The sequence below is a fragment of the Aethalodelphis obliquidens genome, unplaced genomic scaffold (assembly GCF_003676395.1).
Source record: "Aethalodelphis obliquidens isolate GAN/ISIS:26980383/991018 unplaced genomic scaffold, ASM367639v1 scaffold7, whole genome shotgun sequence".
NCBI lineage: Eukaryota > Metazoa > Chordata > Mammalia > Artiodactyla > Delphinidae > Aethalodelphis > Aethalodelphis obliquidens.
The window spans coordinates 39,097,871-39,119,191 of record NW_020837951.1 but is presented as its reverse complement, the minus strand read 5'-3'; positions in this window follow the sequence as shown (position 1 = coordinate 39,119,191).

Sequence of the window (21,321 nt, the reverse complement as noted above, 5' to 3'; positions counted from 1 at the left end):
TCTTCAACACTCATTCATATTAATAAGAAAGAAGACCTGGAAAATTAGTAAAAATAAATAAAGAGAAAAAGAGGGGCTTATTTGCTGTAAAGTATACCCACACTAAACCCACAACAAGCATCCTACTTCAGATGACATATTTAAAGCATTTTTCACTAAATTCAGAAACAAAGCAGAAATAATACATGCATCACTCCTTTCATACCTTCTACTGAACATTGTAATTATCCCAAACAATGCAATAAGATAATGATTGAAGATGTATAAATTATAAGGTAATGGATGCAAGGCACAAAATTGTAATTAGTAAATGATATGGCTGGATTCATAAAAAGGTCAAGGAAGCCCACAGATAACAGGATTAAAAATAAAAAGAAGAAATGTAGCAAGTTAGTAGTGTACAATAGCAATATTTTAAAATCTATGATGTTTCTTTCCACTAACAAAAACCAATTATTTAATGCAATAAAAAATAAAAGCACTCTTAAGAACTGTAAAGTATCTAGTAATATATCTAATAAGAATTTGCAAAATCTTCCTAGAAAAAATTTTATTTAAAGACCTAAACAGAAGACACGAATAATGGAAAGTGTATGGAAAAACTCAACGTTTTATAGGTATCATTTAAGCTCAAATTGATCTCTAGAGGCAAAATAGTTCTAATCATTTCAAATGACTAGAATATGAAAATATGGCTCTAAAATTCACATGGAAGAGTGCCAGATGTTAAACACATTAGTTAGGCTGTACTTGGCTGCAAGTAACAGAAAACCCACATAAAAAAGTCTAAACTATAAAGAGCCTCAAAATGTATATCCCACCCTCTGTTTATAATGCTGTTCTGTTACTCTCATATCTTTACTTGTCCATTTAATCTGGCTATGGTTATGTTCAAAAGAGCATAACATTCCCAGAAGTCACATGAGAAGAAAGCAAACAGAGGCTGCAAAGCAGTAAAAAAAAAAAAAAAAAAAAAATCCCACTATTCATTCTTAAAATGAGGGGAAATACCCAGAGGACTTCACATCTCACTGGACACATTTCATCACACGTTCAATACTAAACTAATTACAGGCAAGCAGGAATGCAGTTGGTACAATTATTTAGAATAATTATAATTTTACAGCTCCCCAACCTTAGGATTTGGGTGGTATTCAAATCTCCAGAAGTACATCATTGCCCAGAACCTGAATGAACTGAAGTTCTATTAGCAAAACAGAATAAATGGGGAAGATGACCACTGGGTAGGCAAACAATACTGTCTTGTAAAACGGGTATTCAGAATACACACAGAATTCACTCAATCAATTTAACATTTAGAAACATGAGCAAAAAATACAAATAGGCAATTTACAAACAAGGAAATACAAATGTTAAATAAACATATGAAAATACGGTCAATTTTATTAAGTGGTTATAGAAATGCAAATTAATACAATGACATGCCATTCCATTTCCATTAGATCAGGAGTTAGCACACTTTTTGTTAAAGTGCCAGATAGTAAATATTTTAGGCTTTGTGGCAAAATGAAGACTATTTTGTAGGTATGTAAACCATTTTAAATGTAACCATTTAAAAATTTTTAAACCATTATTATAGTTTACAGGTTTATAAAAAGTGATAGTGGGTCAACTCCTCCATTAGACAAACAAAATTTTAAAAACTTAGTAACAGTAAGTGATGATGAAATGTAACTAAAAATAGTGCCCTGCAAGTGGGAAGGTTTACTGGTGCAACCACTGTGGAGAATGATATGGTATCATCTATGAAAAATGAAAATGTTCACACCCCATAACCCAATATTTTCACTATGTGATACTGCTCCTAGAGAAACACTTGCACATACACACAAGAAAACATATACAAAATGTATCATGGTTTATTTTACAAAATATTGGAAAAATCTAAATGTCCATCAGCAGAAAATGGCTGAATAATCTGTGATATATTCGTATTATTTTTCTAAATGTACCAGCACTATACAAATACGGAGCATTGTTGAAGACATATAACTGTCAAAAGCAAATTATACAACATACTAAAGATACATAAAATAATCTTATGCTGACAATGCATAAAATAATAGTATATATTTTCTACAGGATAAATAAAGAGAGCCATAGGTATAGGGAATATGTTTGGAATGACAGGCTAAATTCATAACTCTCATTACTTTCAAGCAGAAGGAAAAGATCAGGTTGTAAGAATGGTTTCAGAGGAGCTATGTTTCTGGGGTTTTTTTTTTTTGATATTTTATAAGGAGAAATTATTCATACATCATTTGTGTTTAAAAATTTTAAAGCATATATAAAATATTTTGAGAACTGACACAAGAGAATTAAGAAGAAAAAAAGATGAAAATATTTAGCTATAAAATGTTTAAATATCATAGCTAAAGATTCTATGTGAATATTAAAACACATATAAATTCTGAGATATAATTTAGGGGTATGATTTACTAAACATTTGGAAACCCAATTTGCTAAGCTCAAAATTTAATGTCAATGAATGAAAGACTCAGTTCTCTAAGAGTTTAACATAAGTCATTAGGGCTTTTCAACTAAGTCCATTTATTTCATACTAAAGATAATGAAGGGGTTTAGGACATGCCACCCTAAAATATGCCACTTTGGCATATTGATTATTTTGAGTTGAACGCACTTGAGAAATAGCAGATGCAGGAAGAGATCTCTGACTTACCCTTCCTACCAAAAGTAGGCCATAAAATTTCCCACAAGCAAGAGGCCTTCCCTGTACCAGAAAGAAAACAAGTTCCTTGTCACCAGAACAGATGCCAAAATGGCTCTGCACAGACAAACCTACTAAAATAACCCTGATATTCCATTACTTTTGCCTTGCCCTTCATATGTATCTCCTAGTCACTTCCCCACAATTTGTTGCCCCTACCTAGCCCAAACCTGTCTTGTCATTTCTTCACAAATTTATCATTTCTTTATCTAAAAGATATAAAAACTTTCTGCACTGCACTTTTTCAGGTCTTCATTCTCTTATAAAAGTCCCCATGTATACGTAAAAATTTAATAAAACACGTATGCTTTCCTCATTAATCTGTCGTGTCAGTTTAATCTAATCATGGACCCAGTTGGAGGCTCTAAGACGGTAGAGAATTTTCCTCCTCTACAATAATATTAAAAAATTATCATAGGGACTTCCCTGGTGGCGCAGTGGTTAAGAATCCGCCTGCCAGTGCAGGGGACACGGGTTCGATCCCTGGTCTGGGAAGATTCCACATGCCGTGGGGCAACTAAGCCCGTGCACCACAACTACTGAGCCTGCGCTCTAGAACCCACGAGCCACAACTACTGGAGCCTGCGCGCCTAGAGCCCGTGCTCTGCAACAGAAGCCACGGCAATGAGAAGCCACGGCAATGAGAAGCCCGCACTGCAACGAAGAGGGTAACCCCCTGCTCACCGCAACTAGAGAAAGCCTGCGCGCAGCAATGAAGACCTAGTGCAGCCATAAATAAATAAATAAATAAAAATTTTAACAATAAATAAAGTCATCCAGTCTTTGCTTAAAAAAATAATAAATGAATGAAGGTTTCAAAAAAAAATCATATATTATCCTCATTGGGTTTTCAGTATTCTGTTTGAAAAGCCTTCCTCCTTGGATCATTTCAAATGAAAATTAGAAATGAACACACACACACACACACACACACACTCTCTCTAATGTTAGGTGAAGTTCAACAAAGTATGTGCATCTACAGACAAGCTCCCAGATAATGCCTTTCTCACTTGACGTGTCTTACTTCTCACTTTCATACACGAGATGATTGACAGAAATGATTTCTAATTACAACTTTTACTTTACGTTTAAATACTGAGAGGCCACCTGCTTTATGATCTGGAAAATATTATTATTTTATTAACAAATAACTACTCTGTTCTTGCCTTGGGGCATTTCTGATAATGGGGATACTACAGAAAACAAAGATATACTAAGAGGCAAGAATTCAAACTTTCTTATGATGTAGCACTAGGTAAAAGCACTGCTTATATTCATTCTCTCTTAAATATGTTTAAAAAGTATTAGGACTGTCATAGAGTTCTTGGCAAAATGTCCCAATAATTTCCCTCTCTGATGCATACACACCTCTGTTCAAAATACATATTCTCACCCAGAATTCTGGGTTGATAACTTATTTGTTTTCAGCACTTTAAAGATTTTCTTTCACTTTCTTTGGGCTTCTATAGTTTTTGACAAGAAGTCAGCAGTTAAGTCATTTTTCCTCTGTATAAAATCTGTCATGTTTTTTCGCTGGATGCTTTCAAGATTTTTTTATATTTGAGTTTTCAGCAGGGTGACTGTAACTGCCCAGGCATTTTGTTCTTTGTGTTTATCCTCTTTGAGTTTCAGAGGTGCTTGAACCTATAAAATTATGCCTTTCACCAACTGGGGGAATTTTTGGCCATTGTTTCATCAAATATTTTCCCCTCATTTTCTCCCTCCTGTCTTCCTGATAATGTCCAACAGGTCACTGAGGCCCTGTGTATTTTCTTTTTCTCTCTGTCCTACAAATTGGATAATTTCTATTAAACTATCTTCAAGAATCACTGACTCTTTTCTTTTGTCAACTCCACTTTCTGGTTAAGTAAAGTTTCCATTTCAGATATTTTATTCTTCAAGTCTGGAATTTATACTTTGTTCTTTTTTATATTTTTTGTCTGATGAGATTTTTTTATCTTCTCATTCACCCTGAGTATATTTTCCTTTACCTCTTTGAGCATAGCTATAGTGGTTGCTTTAAAATTCTTGCTAGTCCAACTTCTGAGTCAGCTTGGAGTTCTTCTTTGACTGTTTTTTCTCTTAATAGTGAGTCATATTTTCCTAGTTCTTTGTATTTCAAGTAATTTGGGATTGTATTTTGGACACCGTGAATGTTATGTGAATTCTATTTTAATCCTGAAAAAGTGCTAAGCTTTTTAAGCAGCCAGTTAGTTAACTTGGTTGAACTCAAACTGCCAACTCTGTTTTCTGATTAGCATCTCAAAAGTCAGTCAATTATTTTATCTGCATCTGAATTCCATCCCACAGAACAGTAGTTCTGGAAACATCCAGAGATTTGGGCAAAGTTTGCCCACAGATTTGGAGGTTTCCTTTTTCCAGATTTCTCTTTCCTAGTATTCTCCCCTAATATTCCACTGGTTGTAGTTACCCCAATCTCTGCTCTCTGATTCCTCAAGCCAGAGAACTATGGTTTTTACAAGATTTTTAGCCACCTTGTTCAAATGTGATTATAGCCTGCCCTCAGGCTAAATGCCATAAAATAGAATCTGACCCCCATGATATCCTTTTTCCCCCCCCAAATTCAGACTACTCTCCAGTAAGAACTTAATTACAAAGAGTATCACTGACAGCTTTTTCTATTCTTGATTCGTCTGAGTAATATGAGACATGGAATTGATTCTTGAAAAATTCTTGGAAATTTATAATTTTGCATGAAGGATTTTTCTCTCTCATGTACTTTTTTTTTTTGCGGTACGCAGGCCTCTCACTGTTGTGGCCTCTCCCGTTGTGGAGCACAGGCTCCGGTCGTGCAGGCTCAGTGGCCATGGCTCATGGGCCCAGCCGCTCCACGGCATGTGGGATCTTCCCGGACCGGGGCATGAACCCGTGTCCCCTGCATCGGCAGGCGGACTCTCAACCACTGTGCCACCAGGGAAGCCCTCTCATGTACTTTTGAACTTAAAATCTATAGTACTAGTAATGTAGTCAAACCTAGGAGAGGTAGTATCTCATTTAAACATTCCACTTCATATATTCCCATTTAGAAATACCTAAAGCATTGATAGAAGTGTTGGAAAACATGGTGTATAACTTACAAGAAAGAATTGTAAGTGATATTGCTGTGAAAATACAGGTCGCCTTACTGTGTGAAGAGGCTAAATAGTGCATCCCTCCTTATCACAGAGGCAAGAAAAATATAACAATAATAAGGATTTCATTTGTCCGGGAAAAGGCAACAAATCTCATCTTGTTAAAAGTAACAATTCTGAAAAATTATTGTCTAGCCTTTTTGATAATCTCAATTCTCCAATGACTGAAAAAAATGACTTTAAGAACTACTATTCTAGACCTAATTCCAACCAGGAGAGGAGTTCATGATGGGGAAATGATGGAAGACTTGGAAAAAATCAGTCCTATCATCTTAGATCGTAATACCTACAGTAGACAATGTTGGGGAAAGCCTGTTAAAAATATCTTGCTGAGACATTTAAACATGTATATATCAAAAATATATATATAATTCATGGTTCCATTGCATGTGGTTCCAAGCATGACTCTTGAATGGCTGGACTCAAGAGAGTCGGGAAGCTCTTACTGATACAATTCCAGTTATGGAATGGCAAATCATCTTAGGTAAAAGCAACAAGGAGGAAATGCATAAAGTAAGTATATGCCCCAAGAATGCAAAAAAGAATAACTGAGGATGTGTATAAAACCACGGTATCAGGGAGTCTAAGTCCGAAATGAATGGACTTCGAGTTGTTGAGTGCTAAGGACAAAAGTCTTTCAAAAGTATTATTTCACAGGGCTTCCCTGGTGGCGCAGTGGTTGAGAGTCCGCCTGCTGATGCAGGGGACACGGGTTCGTGCCCCGGTCTGGGAAGATCCCACATGACGCAGAGCGGCTGGGCCCATGAGCCATGGCCACTGAGCCTGAGCGCCCAGAGCCTGTGCTCCGCAACAGGAGAGGCCACAACAGTGAGAGGCCCGCGTACAGCAAAAAATAAATAAATATTATTTCACAAATAAGAAGGTAAACAAAAGAAGGTCATGACCACTGAATGGGACCAAAGGTGTTAAACAGAAGTCTGGTTGGAAGAAAACAGAACATCTAACTTCCTGTTTTTGCTTCTGATTTCTCTGCCAAGTATAGAGCAAGAATTCATAAGGGAATACAAAATCCAAGGGTAGTAAAGTTGTTTTATATGAATTCAAGTCATTTGGCTTAGATGAGTTATATCCCAAGGCTCTAAGAGAACTTATAAATAAAATCACTCAACAACGATCCTTGTTTTATGAGAAATCTTAGAGAAGGGCAAAGGAAACTAAAAACTGGAAGGAAGCCAATGTCAGTCTCACTTTCAAGTAGAAAATGATAGGTCTGGCAAACAAACCACTGGATACAAGGATGGACTGCTAAAGGAATGGATGGTGAGTACCTAGAGGAGAGGGCAGCCATCATAAAGTGTCTAAGAATGTCTTGTCACAACTCCACTTACGGTTTGCTCTGAGAGGATTACAGGAATTGTCAAATATGAGAATCCAGGACACAAAGCTTATAGGAACTTCAGCAAGTTCCTAACATTCAGATAGTTTACTTTTTAGATCCTTTTGTACAGAATGGAGAAATATGAATTGAATGCTGAGAAAGATGATCAGATTAGTAGCTGGAGGATGTATTGTAGACAAAGAGTAGTGACTTGGGTAGTAATGAGTTGATGTCCACCAACAAAGTAATGTTGACAGATGTTATGGGTTCAACTGTCTGCCCCACCAAAAAATGCTGAAGTCCCATCCCCTGGTACCTAGGAATGTAAACTTATTTGGAAAGAGGGTCTTTGCAAATGTAATCAAGTTAATATGAGGTCATTAGAGTAAGCCATAATACAATATGACTGTTGTCCTTATGAGAAGAGAAAAATACCATGTGAAGACAAAGACACACAGGACCAAAACCATGTGACAGTGGAGGCAGAGACTGAAGTGTTACAGCTGCAAAGGCAAGGAATGCCAAGGTTTGCCTGCAAACCACCGGAAACTAGGAAGAGGCAAGGAAGGAATCTTCCCTGCCAGTTTCTGAGGGAGCATGGCCCAGTCAATAACGTAATTTCAGACCTCTCATCTCCAGGACTGTGAGAGGATACACTTCTGCTGTTTGTCACCCAGTTGGTAGTATTTTGCTGCAGCATCCCTAGGAAACTATCCCAGGTATATCCTAGAATCAGGAGCCTGATTCTGACTCTGCCCATTCAGCATTCTAAAAAGAATTGTGAAGTTACAACAGACATGCTAAAAAAAACTAGGAACACGTGTTGTAAGAATAAAAATGTACTAAATTCAAAATAATAATATATATTGAATAACTAGCTTAATGTAGTTTTAACGTCATTTAAAAATAAAACTACACAAGTACATGCAGAATTTATTTCTGTTTCCAAATTTTTACTTACCCAGAGATTCAAGACAAATCATTGTTGCTCTTAGTAAGTTAATGATGGATCTTTCCATCATTTCAATAAGCATAACTGGCACAGAATGCTTAATTCCAAATACAGTGCATTAAAGAAGCGTGAATAATGAGGCCTGGTTCAGAGGAAAGCGATCAAAAGAAGAGTTCTCAAAACCATGCCATATCAAAGTGTAAAGTGTAAGTGTAAAGAAAGTGACAAGTGTAAAGAAAGTGACAAAGTGTCAGAGTTCAGTGTGGAGAAGAGATAACTCAAAGCAGACACCACACTGCCTACAAATACTGGAGAAGCACTGGATGGTTTCACCGTAACCTCAGGAGGCCTCACTAGTTTCAAGGAGCCTCACGCTCCTATTACTAAGATGCAGTTTCTATGAAGGATAAAAGTGTCACATTGTGGCTAATAACATAAATGCAATATTCAATTAATTCTGAGACACACTTTTCCCCACATTCTAACATCCCTGAAATCAGCAATGGTCTTATAATCAGGGACTGCCGGGTGGCAGTCATAAAGGACTTTTCACCAACAGTGCACGAACAAGCTTGGACATAGCCATTCACATTTTTGTCACTTCAGTTGAGTAATATGCATTGCTGGGGCATCATCACCTGTTGAGTTTAACTGCCATTCAAAATGTCTTCAAAAATACTGTACTTTGATCTAATGATGAAATGAAACTCTTGCATACGAAGAAAGGCAATGGGAACAGGGCAAAAATGTGTATGTTTGAGGAGGAAATATTAATTAATCATGGGAGGCATGATTGCAATTCTGTGTTTTCTTGCAATGGATCAATGAAATTCTTTACTACACTTAGGAAAACACAAGGCATGTTGCTATGTTTTGTAACTGATTTACATGCAAAAATTTGCCTATCTCCTGCTAAGCGACACAACTGAAAGCAAGATGTACCGCAATATTTCTTAGAATAGATGAAAGGGTATTCAAAACAAAAAGAGGCTGGTATGATCCCTTCATGCATCGAACAGCATACTAAGGCACTGTATCATAGTTTACTTGGCAGCATTTTTGTTCTTAGTGAAATGTAACTAATGACACATCTTATGATTGATCATCTTAGATTTAAGAAAATATGGCACTTCTTATTTATACAGAACTTTAGAATTTACAAAGCATTCTCGCAAATATCACTTTAGTTGACCTCAACATCTACAAGAAATCGGTGGTCTTTTTTACAACCATTTAACAGAGGAGAAAACTAATGCTTGATAATTAATTAATTTGCTTATGGGCACATGTTTAACACATGGCAAAACTGAAACTACAAAGACTCCTGACTCCTATGCCAGGGCTTTTTCTATTTAAAAAAATGACGGATTCATTTGTTTTTTCCTGGACATATTTAGGTAAATTAAGATCTAGTGAGGAGAACATCTATGATATATAAAAATTCTTACCTTGCCTTTTGATAGCCAAAAACCAAATCTAGTGAAGAATTAATCTTTTCAAAGTCATTTTCCCTTTTACCTGGCACAAAGACAGGCTCAGAAAATAGACCTCCTGCAGAAAATTTTTGCAAGTGATACAAACAAAAACCAACTCTTTTTCTCCTAGGAAACAATTAATAGCTTTGCCATTTCATCTCCACCAAAGCTAATGCAATTCTGAAATTAAAGATTATTGACAAGATTTCATAATCTAGGCTCACAGAAATGCATGACTACAAACACAGAATATGTAATTTCCAAATATCTGTCTGTCCTCTGAGGTAAATATTAGCCTCTTTAATGTATCTCCTTGACATAAAGCATACAAATATTCTGATTCTTGGATTTAAAATTTAAAATAAAGAATGATGGTGTATTACAGTTTTACATATTATCACAAATCTCAATCATCTTATTCATACTGTATCTTAATCTTGACAATAATCCTGTGAAATGTCATCATTATATCACCATCACCATTATTACACTATCAACATCACCACACCATCACCACTATCATATCACTGCCATGGGACAGAGAAAGAGACTGAGGCTCAGAGCAATCATACATGTAACTCAAAGTCACTCTGCCAACAAGTGGGTTGTTTCCACCTTTTAGCTACTGTGACTAAAGCTCCTGTGAAGATTAGTATACAAGCATCTGTTTGAGTCCCTGCTTTCAATTCTTTTGAGTATATATCTAGCAGTGGAATTGCTGGATCATATAGTAGCTCTATGTTTAACTCTTAGAAGAACTGCCAAACTGTTTTCCACAGCAGCTGCACCATTTTCCATTCCCACCAGCAGTGCACAAGGGTTCCAATTTCTCCACATCCTCTCCAACATTTGTATTTTCTGTTTTTTTTTTTTTGATAAGAGCAATCCTGATGGGCATGAAGTGGTATCCCACTGCAGTCACTGCCCATTTTTAATTAGGTCATTTTTCTTTTTACTGTTGAGTTGTAAGAGTTCTTTATATATTCTAGATATTCCTTTGGATCAAACAACATCTGTTACAAATTGATAATGCCCAGCATGAGATTCATATATGACAGAATCCCCTACAATGGCCTCCATTGAGATATTACCAAAGAACTGCATGTTTAAAGGGGAATTTACATGTGGGGTGAGAAGCATTTTTACTAAGTTTACTAAACCACCAGACCAGCATGCACGCTCAGTATTCAGAGCAAACGCAGCTGCAGTTCCCACCATGCTTCTTTGTGCACATTGTACCTCCATGTGTGTGAGTTTTCGTTTTTTAAGATCTGCTACTTTGAGTGCCCAGAAGTTACTTTAAAATTCACAGTAGATTAGAAGCAGCCATTTGGTTATTAGTGAAGAGCTCCCAGATGCCAATTTTGGAAAACCACAGGGTGGTGGGAAATGGTAGTTTATTAAATGCTGAAAAACCTCCAAGCACAAATGGGCAGGGGTGGGGAGAAAGGGACTGTCTCTGTGAGTGGTTAAATGATGCCTTTCCATTTCCTTATCGCAGGACCTGTCAGGGCAGCGCTAAGGATTCCCATTCAAATCCAGCAGCCGAGAGGACAGCCCAGATGGAATACAAATAGACACAGGAGAAGTGGAGCAGGGTTAGCGAGGTGTGCAGTTGGCGAGATTGATGTCGATACTCTTCACTGCCAAGTGAAATGCCAATAATGCTTGTATAGCATTTTGTGAGGGCAATGGGAGTATTGATTCCTGAGCAATAATAAAGAACGAAGCCACTCTCTCAGGTATAAAAATATTGGCAACTGTTACAAAGAATTGACTCATAGGGGCCTGAGCACTGGCCTATCTTAATACAAATAATTCAGGCTTCAGAAGGATTTCGAGAGCAGCCAGGCATGGTTCTCAGGCACCGACTCTGCTATTAATTTACCTGAGGCTTTCACGGGCCTCCCAGCCTATCGGCCAATTGGTCTTAGTAGAGCAGGATCTACATGGAGTCCTGAGGTCTCATTGAGAGTTGAGAGAAAAGAACAAAAATGAAGAAAGAAAGGAAACAAAGAAAGGAAGTTAAAAGAGAGACTGTAAAATTTTTACGCATACATTTTTAAAGTTACAGGTTCTATTGGCGTTTCTTTCTGAAAATGAAATAATGCACGTGGCAACCACCTACACAAAGAACACTGTATGTGCTTTTAAACACATTTCTGTTAGAGATGCAGGAATTCCGAAGAGTGTTTTATGCTATGGATTACAATAAGTCTTACACACTGAAACCAAAATGTAACACTTGCAATGTACAGACCTATTACATTTAATGATATCATATACTTGGCAGGAAAGCTTACAAACATTCTAAGTTTATGTAGAACTGGAAAATTGGCTTGAGAAGAGATACAATCTTCCACTCCCATAGTTACCCATTCCTAAATCAGAGTGACCTCTTAGAGAAATAAAAATAAATCATCACCACTGGGACACCTAAATGTCTTAACAACTTTGCACAAGGTAAAAAGCTCTTGGTCTCACATGAACTCAGTACCTGGCCTAGGGATTATAAACCTATTGTGAAATAACAGAATCTTTAAAATGATCAATGGATAAATTGTTAATACATGTGTGTGTACGTGTATGCATGTATGTGTGTGTGTGTGTGTGTGTGTGTGTGTGTGTGTGTATATATATATATATATATATATATATATACTGGGTCTGGGCCCAATTATACCTTATAGGAGAAAGGTGTTTTGAGAGTTAGAGAAAAGAGGTTGGGCCTTAAAATGTATCCTTTTCAGATGGTCTTTAGCTTTTCCAAAATTTGCTCATGTGCAAGTAGTTTGTATTGTGTTTTGTGTTTGTTTTTGCTTTTTTGCTACTCAGCTCATGATCAATCCTAAAAGCACATGTGCAACACATGAGAATTAAAATATACTGGACTGAGAAAACAATAAGCTGATACAGACTCAACGTGAATAATATCAAGAGCTGGGAGCCTAAGTCAGCTTGTGAAATAACCCACACCGGCTTAAGCTGGATTCTGCAAAAGCACAGTTTAAGAGCCCCTGGCCAAGGTAGACTATTTAAAATTCCCAATGTTGTTGAAGGTAAGAGAAGCAGCCTTTGTCCCATGCTGTTGGTGGGAACGGTGTGACTTTTCCATAGGCAACATCTCACAAAGCTTTAATAGGTTGCTTAATATGACTCTGAAATTGTACATATAAACACGGATTTCACAATGATGCGACCATAAGATTGTTTACAGATGTGCTGTTTATAATATTGAAAAATTGAAGGAAAAATATCTAAATGTCAACATCAGGGAAGAGAGCGATTTTAAGTGCAATAAGCTTCAACTCTTATTTAAAAAAGAGGAAAATCTATAGCCACTCTGATTGACTCTGCAGGTTACCCAATATCAACATCATCTCACCTCCGTCTTCCTCTGGAATAAGCTCTTGAATTTGTTAATCCAGCCACCGCTCCCCCATGTGACTCAGAAAAGGTGACCCTTTGTCCAGTCTCAGGGAGTGATCATGCTCATTAGTATAAGCCAACCAGAGTCATCTCCTGACCTTTATCAATGATGAGAGAAATAGATTTCTTTACTGCTTAGGACAGTTTGACTTGAAACTTTCTGCTTTCAACAGATTATCGTATGTTTATAATAGCATAAACATATTTCTGCTATAAAACATATAATAGCCGAATGCATCCTCAATAATAAACTATTTTTAATATATTGCTTTCAATGCCAAGAACGTAAAACAGTATATACCCTCTGGCTTTACTTTTGTTATCAGTTATATAAATATAATCCAAAATACTTATTATCTTACAGAATGACAGTGATATGATACGTGATTTTTTTATTTGTGTGTCTACGTATTCTAAATTTACTATTGTGAATAGGTATTGTAATTGAAATAAGAAGAAAAGCACTTTTTAAAATCCCTACCAATATTAGTTAACATAAATAATTTACTGGTTATATTTGCTTATCTGGTCCTATAGCAACTAAGAGCCAGGAATTTCTAGCTATATTTTAAGGAAAAAGATAATAAGGTTCAAAGAATCTAATTTTGCTTCCATACCAGCAGGTATCATTTAGAATTAGGTCCCCCACTGAATTCTTGGTCTGTGCAGCAGATACTAGATGAGAAGATACATATTATCTAAAATTGAAAACATTTCCCTGTTGCTATTTTGATATAGTAATATAGCTTCATTATTTCATTAATTTATTAAAAGCATTTATTGAGCATCTGTTGTGTTCTAGGCAACATGCTAGCTAGGCAGAGAGATGATAAAGATGAATGAAAAATTGTCTCTACCCTGCAGGAGCTCACAGTCGAAAGAGCAAAACAGGCATGTAAAAGTTGACACTATAATAAGATACTGCTGAAACGGAGGCATGAGAAAAGTGAGTGGAAACATAAAGAAGAAAGTGATTAGTTCCAATTATATGACAGGGAAGATATGCAGAGGCAACGGCACTGGATTTGGGTTTTAAATAATTAGTAGAAACTACCCATGGATTGGAGGAGGTTATCCTGCCAAAGAAAAAACAAAGAGGTATGATTATATATAGGGTATCCTGGGAAAATCCAATAGGCTGGTTTGACTGCAATATGTAAAATGTAGTGGACAATAGGAAAGGAAGAAGTTGAAAAAATAAAATGTGTGTCCATTTAATCTTTAGGTAATGGGGAACTGCCAAAAATTTTTTGAAGCAAGCTAATGACATGACCCCATCTCTGTCTTCAATAACACTGGACGATAATCTGAGGCAAAATGTGAATGCAGCATGGTTAGTTAGGGAGAGACCACAAGAGTCCAGGTAAGATACAGTGAGGATGTAAACTGGGGCGGCGATACTGGAATTGGAGATGAGTACAGAAGTACAGGAGCTGTTTAAAGGTAGATTTGATGGTGTACGGTGATAGCTGATGCAGAGAGCAAGAACTGATGATTCCAACTTGCTAATTCAAGGACTAAGAAGATTGTGAGTATCTTAAATCAGAAAGGAAATACAGGGCTTCCCTGGTGGCGCAGTGGTTGAGAGTCCGCCTGCCGATGCAGGGGACACAGGTTTGTGCCCTGGTCTGGGAAGATCCCACATGCCGTGGAGCGGCTGGGCCCATGAGTCATGGCCGCCGAGCCTGCGCTTCCGGAGCCTGTGCTCCACAATGGGAGAGGCCACAACAGGGAGAGGCCCGCGTACCGCAAAAAAAAAAAAAAAAAAAAAAAAAAAGGAAATACATAAGGAGGAAATGCCTTGGAGGGGAAAAGAAATGTAATAAGCCTGGTTTTCAAAAGTATGACTTTGAAATTCCTAAGGGAAAAGCAGGTAAAGATGGCTAAGAAGAATTTGGTAACATCTCTAATGCTTTAGTTTCTCTGTTTCTGAAATGAAGAGAGTTACATCTACAAATTATATCCAATTTTTAAATATCATTTAAGAGGAGGTATACAAAAATTCTCCTTGACACTAGCCTATAGCAGCAAAAAAAAAAAAAGGCCATTTATCTTAGGAATGGAATGAGGAAAAATCTTCAGGGATTAATCAAAACCCAAAGTCTATGCCCAGTTTGGGAATTAAGTTTGAATCTACAACACTCATTCGCTCTGTAAAATACAAGCTGTAGGGCTTCCCTGGTGGTGCAGTGGTTGAGAGTCCGTCTGCTGATGCAGGGGACACGGGTTCATGCCCTGGTCCGGGAAGATCTCACATGCCATGGAGCGGTTGGGCCCGTGAGCCATGGCCGCTGAGCCTGCGTGTCTGGAGCCTGTGCTCCGCAACAGGAGAGGCCACAACAGTGAGAGGCCCGTGTACCGCAAAAAAAAAAAAAAAAAAAATACAAGCTGTAACATTAACATAACACTTTGTCCAGGGCCATTGGAATGCCTGCAGTCCTGACAAAAGCAAAACCAACCTTCTCTGGAGAAACCCTTTCACATCTTAGAGTTCATGGGATTCCTCCAGAATTGTTACCCCACTTGCAGAATTGTAATCAATAAAAATTTACAAACTACCAAGAAAAAGCACTATGAGGGAACATCAGTCAATACCTAAAACAGAAAAATAAGTACCCTCCAGTATTTGAAAAAAAGAATAATTGGAAAAGTGATTGTAAAGATATATAGGTAGATATACCCTGAGAAAAACCCCGTAATTCAAAAAGAGTCATGTACCAAAATGTTCATTGCAGCTCTATTTACAATAGCCAGGACATGGAAGCAACTTAAGTGTCCATCAACAGATGAATGGATAAAGAAGATGTGGCACATATATACAATGGAATATTACTCAGCCATAAAAAGGAATGAAACTGAATTATTTGTAGTGAGGTGGATGGACCTAGAGACTGTCCTACAGAGTGAATTAAGTCAGAAAAAGAAAAACAAATGCCGTATGCTAACACATATATATGGAATCTAAAAAAAAAAATGGTCATGAAGAACCTAGGAGCAAGATGGGAATAAAGATGCAGACCTACTAGAAAATGGACTTGAGGACACGGGGAGGGGGAAGGGTAAGCTGGGACAAAGTGAGAGAGTGGCATGGACATATATACACTACCAAACGTAAAACAGATAGCTAGTGGGAAGCAGCCGCATAGCACAGGGAGATCAGCTCGGTGCTTTGTGACCAGCTAGAGGGGTGGGATAGGGAGGGTGTGAGGGAGGGAGATGCAAGAGGGAAGAGATATGCAGACATATGTATAACTGATTCACTCTGTTATAAAGCAGAAACTAATACACCACTGTAAAGCAATTATACTCCAATAAAGATGTTTAAAAAAAGAGATAAATGAAAAAATAGAAAGCATAAGATTAGGACAATATAATAAAGGAATGATTAAACTTGAAATAGAACCACTGTGCAGAGCTTGCCACTAAAATAACCCCCACCTGCATGGATATGTCAGAATAAGTTATATTGTGAATTATGAAACCACTACTGAATTACAATGGGAGCAATATCAAAATTTGTGGGAAGGAGCTAAAGTCATATTTAGCAGAATATTTATAATTTTGATAATACATATTAATAAGGAAGATTAAATATTATCTTAGTTAAATTACCAACACAAGAAGTTTGAAAAGTAAATAAAAAGTAAACCTAAGGAAAGTAATAGAAAAGAATTAATAAAGATAGGAATTAATGAAACAGAACAAACAATAGAAAAGAATCACAAAAATATTTTTTTAATGAAAGCAACAACAGAAAGATAACCACTGATTTAACAAAAGTAGTGTAAAACTTATACTCTGAAAACTAAAAAATATTGTTGAAAAAGAGTAGAGAAGAGCTGACATATGAAAGACATCTCATGTTCATGGATAGGAAGACTCGCTATTGTTAAGATGGCAGTAGTCCTCAATTGATTTTATGGTCAATTGATTTTCAACAAGTGTGCCATCACAATTAAATGGGGAAAGAAAATCTTTACAATAAATGGTGTTATGACAACTGCCCATCCACATGCAAAAGAAAAAAAAACTTGGACCCCCTACATCACATCATATGTAAAAATTAACTCAAATTGGAATCAAAGATCTAAATGTAGAAGCTAAAAGAATGAAATTCTTAAGGAAAAAAATTGTAGGCATACATCTTCATGACCTTGAATTAAGCAACGATTTCTTAGGTAAAACATCAAAAGCACATGCAACAAAAGAAACCATCACCACAATCAATTTTAGAACATTTTCATCACCCCCAAAAGAAACTCCGTATCCATTAGCAGTCACTCCTCATTATCCCCAACCCCCTCAGCCCTAGGCAACCACCAATCTACTTTCTGTAGATTTCCAGATTACCTAATCTGGAAATTCCACATAAATAGAATCATACAATATATGGGTTCTTTGCAAAATTGGGATTCCTAGTGACTGCAGCTGTATTGCTCAGTGGCCGAGACAGCTCACTAGTTTTGTATCTTTGTGCCCTAGATAAATGGGAAGGGAGTGAAGGGGAATGAGGCACTTGCTAGACTCATACTGCTTACTGCTGTTGGAAACCTGGGCCAACACTATCAACACTAGAGCTAAATCTGACACCCCTTCCAAAAGTGGAACAGTGTGAGTTAAGATCAAAGACAAGCTGAGAAAAAGAGGAATAGGAGCTGATGTTGTCAACAAAAAGCAATCATGCTCATCATATATATTATAGGCAGGAACAGTATGATACCATTTAGGCAAATTATACAAATGGAGAGATATAAGACATATTTATTAAAATATTAATAATGGTTATCTCTGGGTAGTGGGATTTAGGGTGATACTTTTTACCTTCTTTATAATTTTCTATACTGCTTAATTTAATTTGTAACAAGCATCTATGAGTCTTTGCAAAATAATAAGGCTATTAAAAAAGTAAACTAATACAATGAAAAGGAAAAAAAAGAAAAGAAAATAGTAGCTGAAAGTAAAGGAATGAAAAAATGGGTTATGCAATGAGGAAAACACATTACACTGCTGCCTTGAGAGAGGCTCAGAGCAAGAGGATAATTTTTATCTCTTAGCATAATTAGACCAAATGGTGAAGCTGTATGTTTGCCAAGACCACCTCCACTTTCAGAAACTGACAATGCTGAATGGAAACCTGAAAACTGGAGTGGCATCACAATGGGATACATTCTGGTCATGGGCTATAATGATGAGTAGCACCAATTGTTAACAACTGAAAGGAACTCTGGTAATGTGTTAGTCTCTTTTGATCCTTACTTTTCAAGTATATCTACTACATAAGATATCATTTAGGAAGGAATTTCTAGGAATTACTCTCTGATGGTCATCAAACCATGTGGTGTACAACTCCTGGCAGACTGATCACTGTATAAATATTAACCTTGGTGACCAAATGCTTAAAAATGTTCCTGCCTATAATATATAATATGTGTAATATATAAAATATAAGAGTTTCATGTTGCAGTATGCTGTACACAAATGCAACACCCTTGTTGCCTGGTTTTCCCTGTTTTCCTCCCTATGTGCTTTTTCATTTTGTTGACTTTGCTCTGTATCCTTTAACTCTAGTAAACCATAAATGTTCACATAATGACTTCTAAGTCCTGTTGGTCCTTTTAGCAAATCACCAAATCCAGTGGTGGTCTTGGTGACCCCCAACACAAGTATGTCCTAGAATTCCCTAGTATCTCACATGCAGTACTCACTCATTTAAAATTTTGTATATGAATAAATCAACTGAACGTAACACTATACCCATTCACATCCTCTAGCACTAAGGTATATCATGGATGATACTCTCTCTGCAAAGACATTTTATCTGTAGACACTGGAACAACTTGCCTGGGTCTAGTTCGTTTTACTTGTAATCAGAAAGAAATAAAATATTCATGTTATCTTCCTCAGAATATGTCAAAAGAAAACTGGATAATAGGTTAAAAAGAAAATTGAAAATAAAGAAGAAAGAAAATCATTTCTAACAATAATGTTATGAAAATGATGTCAAAAGAGAAGTCCTGTGAAAAAGCAAATAGCAAATCAAAGCTATTTTAAGAGTCTAAGATAAAAAAGAACCTTCTGGTCCTAAACTTAAAAAAAATCAAATTAATTCAAATTATATATATAATTTGAATTACATATACAATTTGAAACAGAGGACTAATGAAAAGTCTAATAGGGAAAGAAAAATGTTAAATACAACACAGAATTTCTAAAATATCAGTAGGTTAGATGATTAAGCTAGTCTAAAAGAGCAAGGCGAGATTTAAATGTGAGGACAGGAAAAAGAAAACCATCAGCTTTAAAGGTGAGTCATATGCCTAAATGTGGAAATGGCATTTATCTCTATGAACATAATCAGAGCATTTGACTATCTCTCTCTGGTACTATGTTTATAGTCATGTGCCATGATTATAGAGAATTCTGTTCAGGAATCATTAATATAGTTGAAATAGCATGAAATATTACTTGCCTGATTTATTTAGGTCCCTATATCTTAGTATTTTAATCAAATTACTTCTTTCATTCTCAAGTTCCTATAAAATAAACAGGGCATTATTACTTCAACTATAGAGTCAGTGAAGCTAGCATCGGGAAACATGGTAGCATGGAAATAAACACAAAATACCCTGATAGGGGAAAAAAAGTAGTTTATAGGACTGTACAAAGACTATGATATCATCTGTGCAAATATAAACAACAAATGAATAGACACATAGATAGATAGGGAGATTACATGGAAAAAATATCCTTTGGAATTCATAAGAAATTATTAACAATGCTTACTTTTGAGCAATAAGATAGAGCACATGGTAGTGACCAGTGGTAAGGAGAATTCCTGATTTCATTTTGTACTTTTTGCTACCATTCAAATTTTTACAATGAGAATATATTATTTACTCAATGGAAAAAAAGGAAGAAAGAAGGGAGGGAGGAGCAAGGGAGGGCGAGAGGGAAGTGGGAAAGAAGGGGAGAGAGAGAGGGAGAGAGGGAGGGAGGGAGGGAGGAGAAATTAACAAGCTTCCACGGGGGGAAAATCTGTTACCTACAAAGAAAAAAATTAGCATCACTTTGAAAGTCTTTTAACAACAAATGTCAAAAAGTGGCTTAGGTATTAAATTTAAGGCACAACATAATCTGGCCATGGAAGTGCTGGGACCACTATGAGAGGAAAGGGACTGTGTCTTAAAAATTGCTGCAGGACGGAATTAATATGTTAAGGCAGGATCTGGGAGAGCGGTTATATGACTAGATCTTAAAGGTGCTGGATCAAAGGGGTAAAACATTAAGTTGAAACAGGGAGAGTGTATGGATATGTGAAATATTCATGTGACAAGGCTTAAAACCTTATAAGGACTTTAAGAAAAGATGATAGCATGTTGCTCTTAATAGCTTGGCAAAAGCAGTAGCCCATACTGAGTGAGGCAGAAATGTCAAAATTGCCAGATGGTGGAAGAAGAGAAGTGGGCTTGCTAAGATGGAAATACTACTTAAGGCCAGAAACCCACCAGATTACCATGTTTCAAGGGCAGACCCAGAGGTGCTCCATTTACCAGAGCAATAAGGAATGTGCAGGTGAGAGGGGCACCAGCAACACTGAAAACCCCGGTGGTAGCTCTCCTTTGAAGACCAAGGCTGACAGAAGAAGATACCATTACAGAACTTGGCCCTCTGACAGCAATGGGGGATTCTAGGATTGCAAATATAGAAGAGGCCAGGTGGCAGCAACTCAGTCCTCAGAAACGAGGTGGTATAATTATTAAAATGAGCAGCAAGTTTGGATGCCAGCAAGTGGAGTCTAATCTGATAGGAGAAAGAACCACGGGCAACCAACAAAGGTGTTACTCAATCTTGAGTATAACAAAGGAAATCTAGTGTAGATGATAAGGAAGCTGACCAGAACTGTTGATGATGATCAGGGTCCTATCAGACTCACCAAGACACAAGGTCAGGTGAGCCTAATACCTACCCATTGTAAGATGAAAGTGGCAGATCCAGATTTGGGCATAAGTAGCGCCAAACGGCAAAAGTTAGCTGCATAAGCAGATGGCCAGATCCCCTATCATCCATTACTATTGAACCAGCACCTCTTATTCTAGGTCTCTCTTATGATCAGGTGAAGGAGGAGTAAAACGTTCAAGCTTGGAACATGGGCTCCTTAGCCCACTATGTGGATGCAAACTGAAAATGGACAACTGCATTATAGCCCCATTCAGTGATGGTGCTGC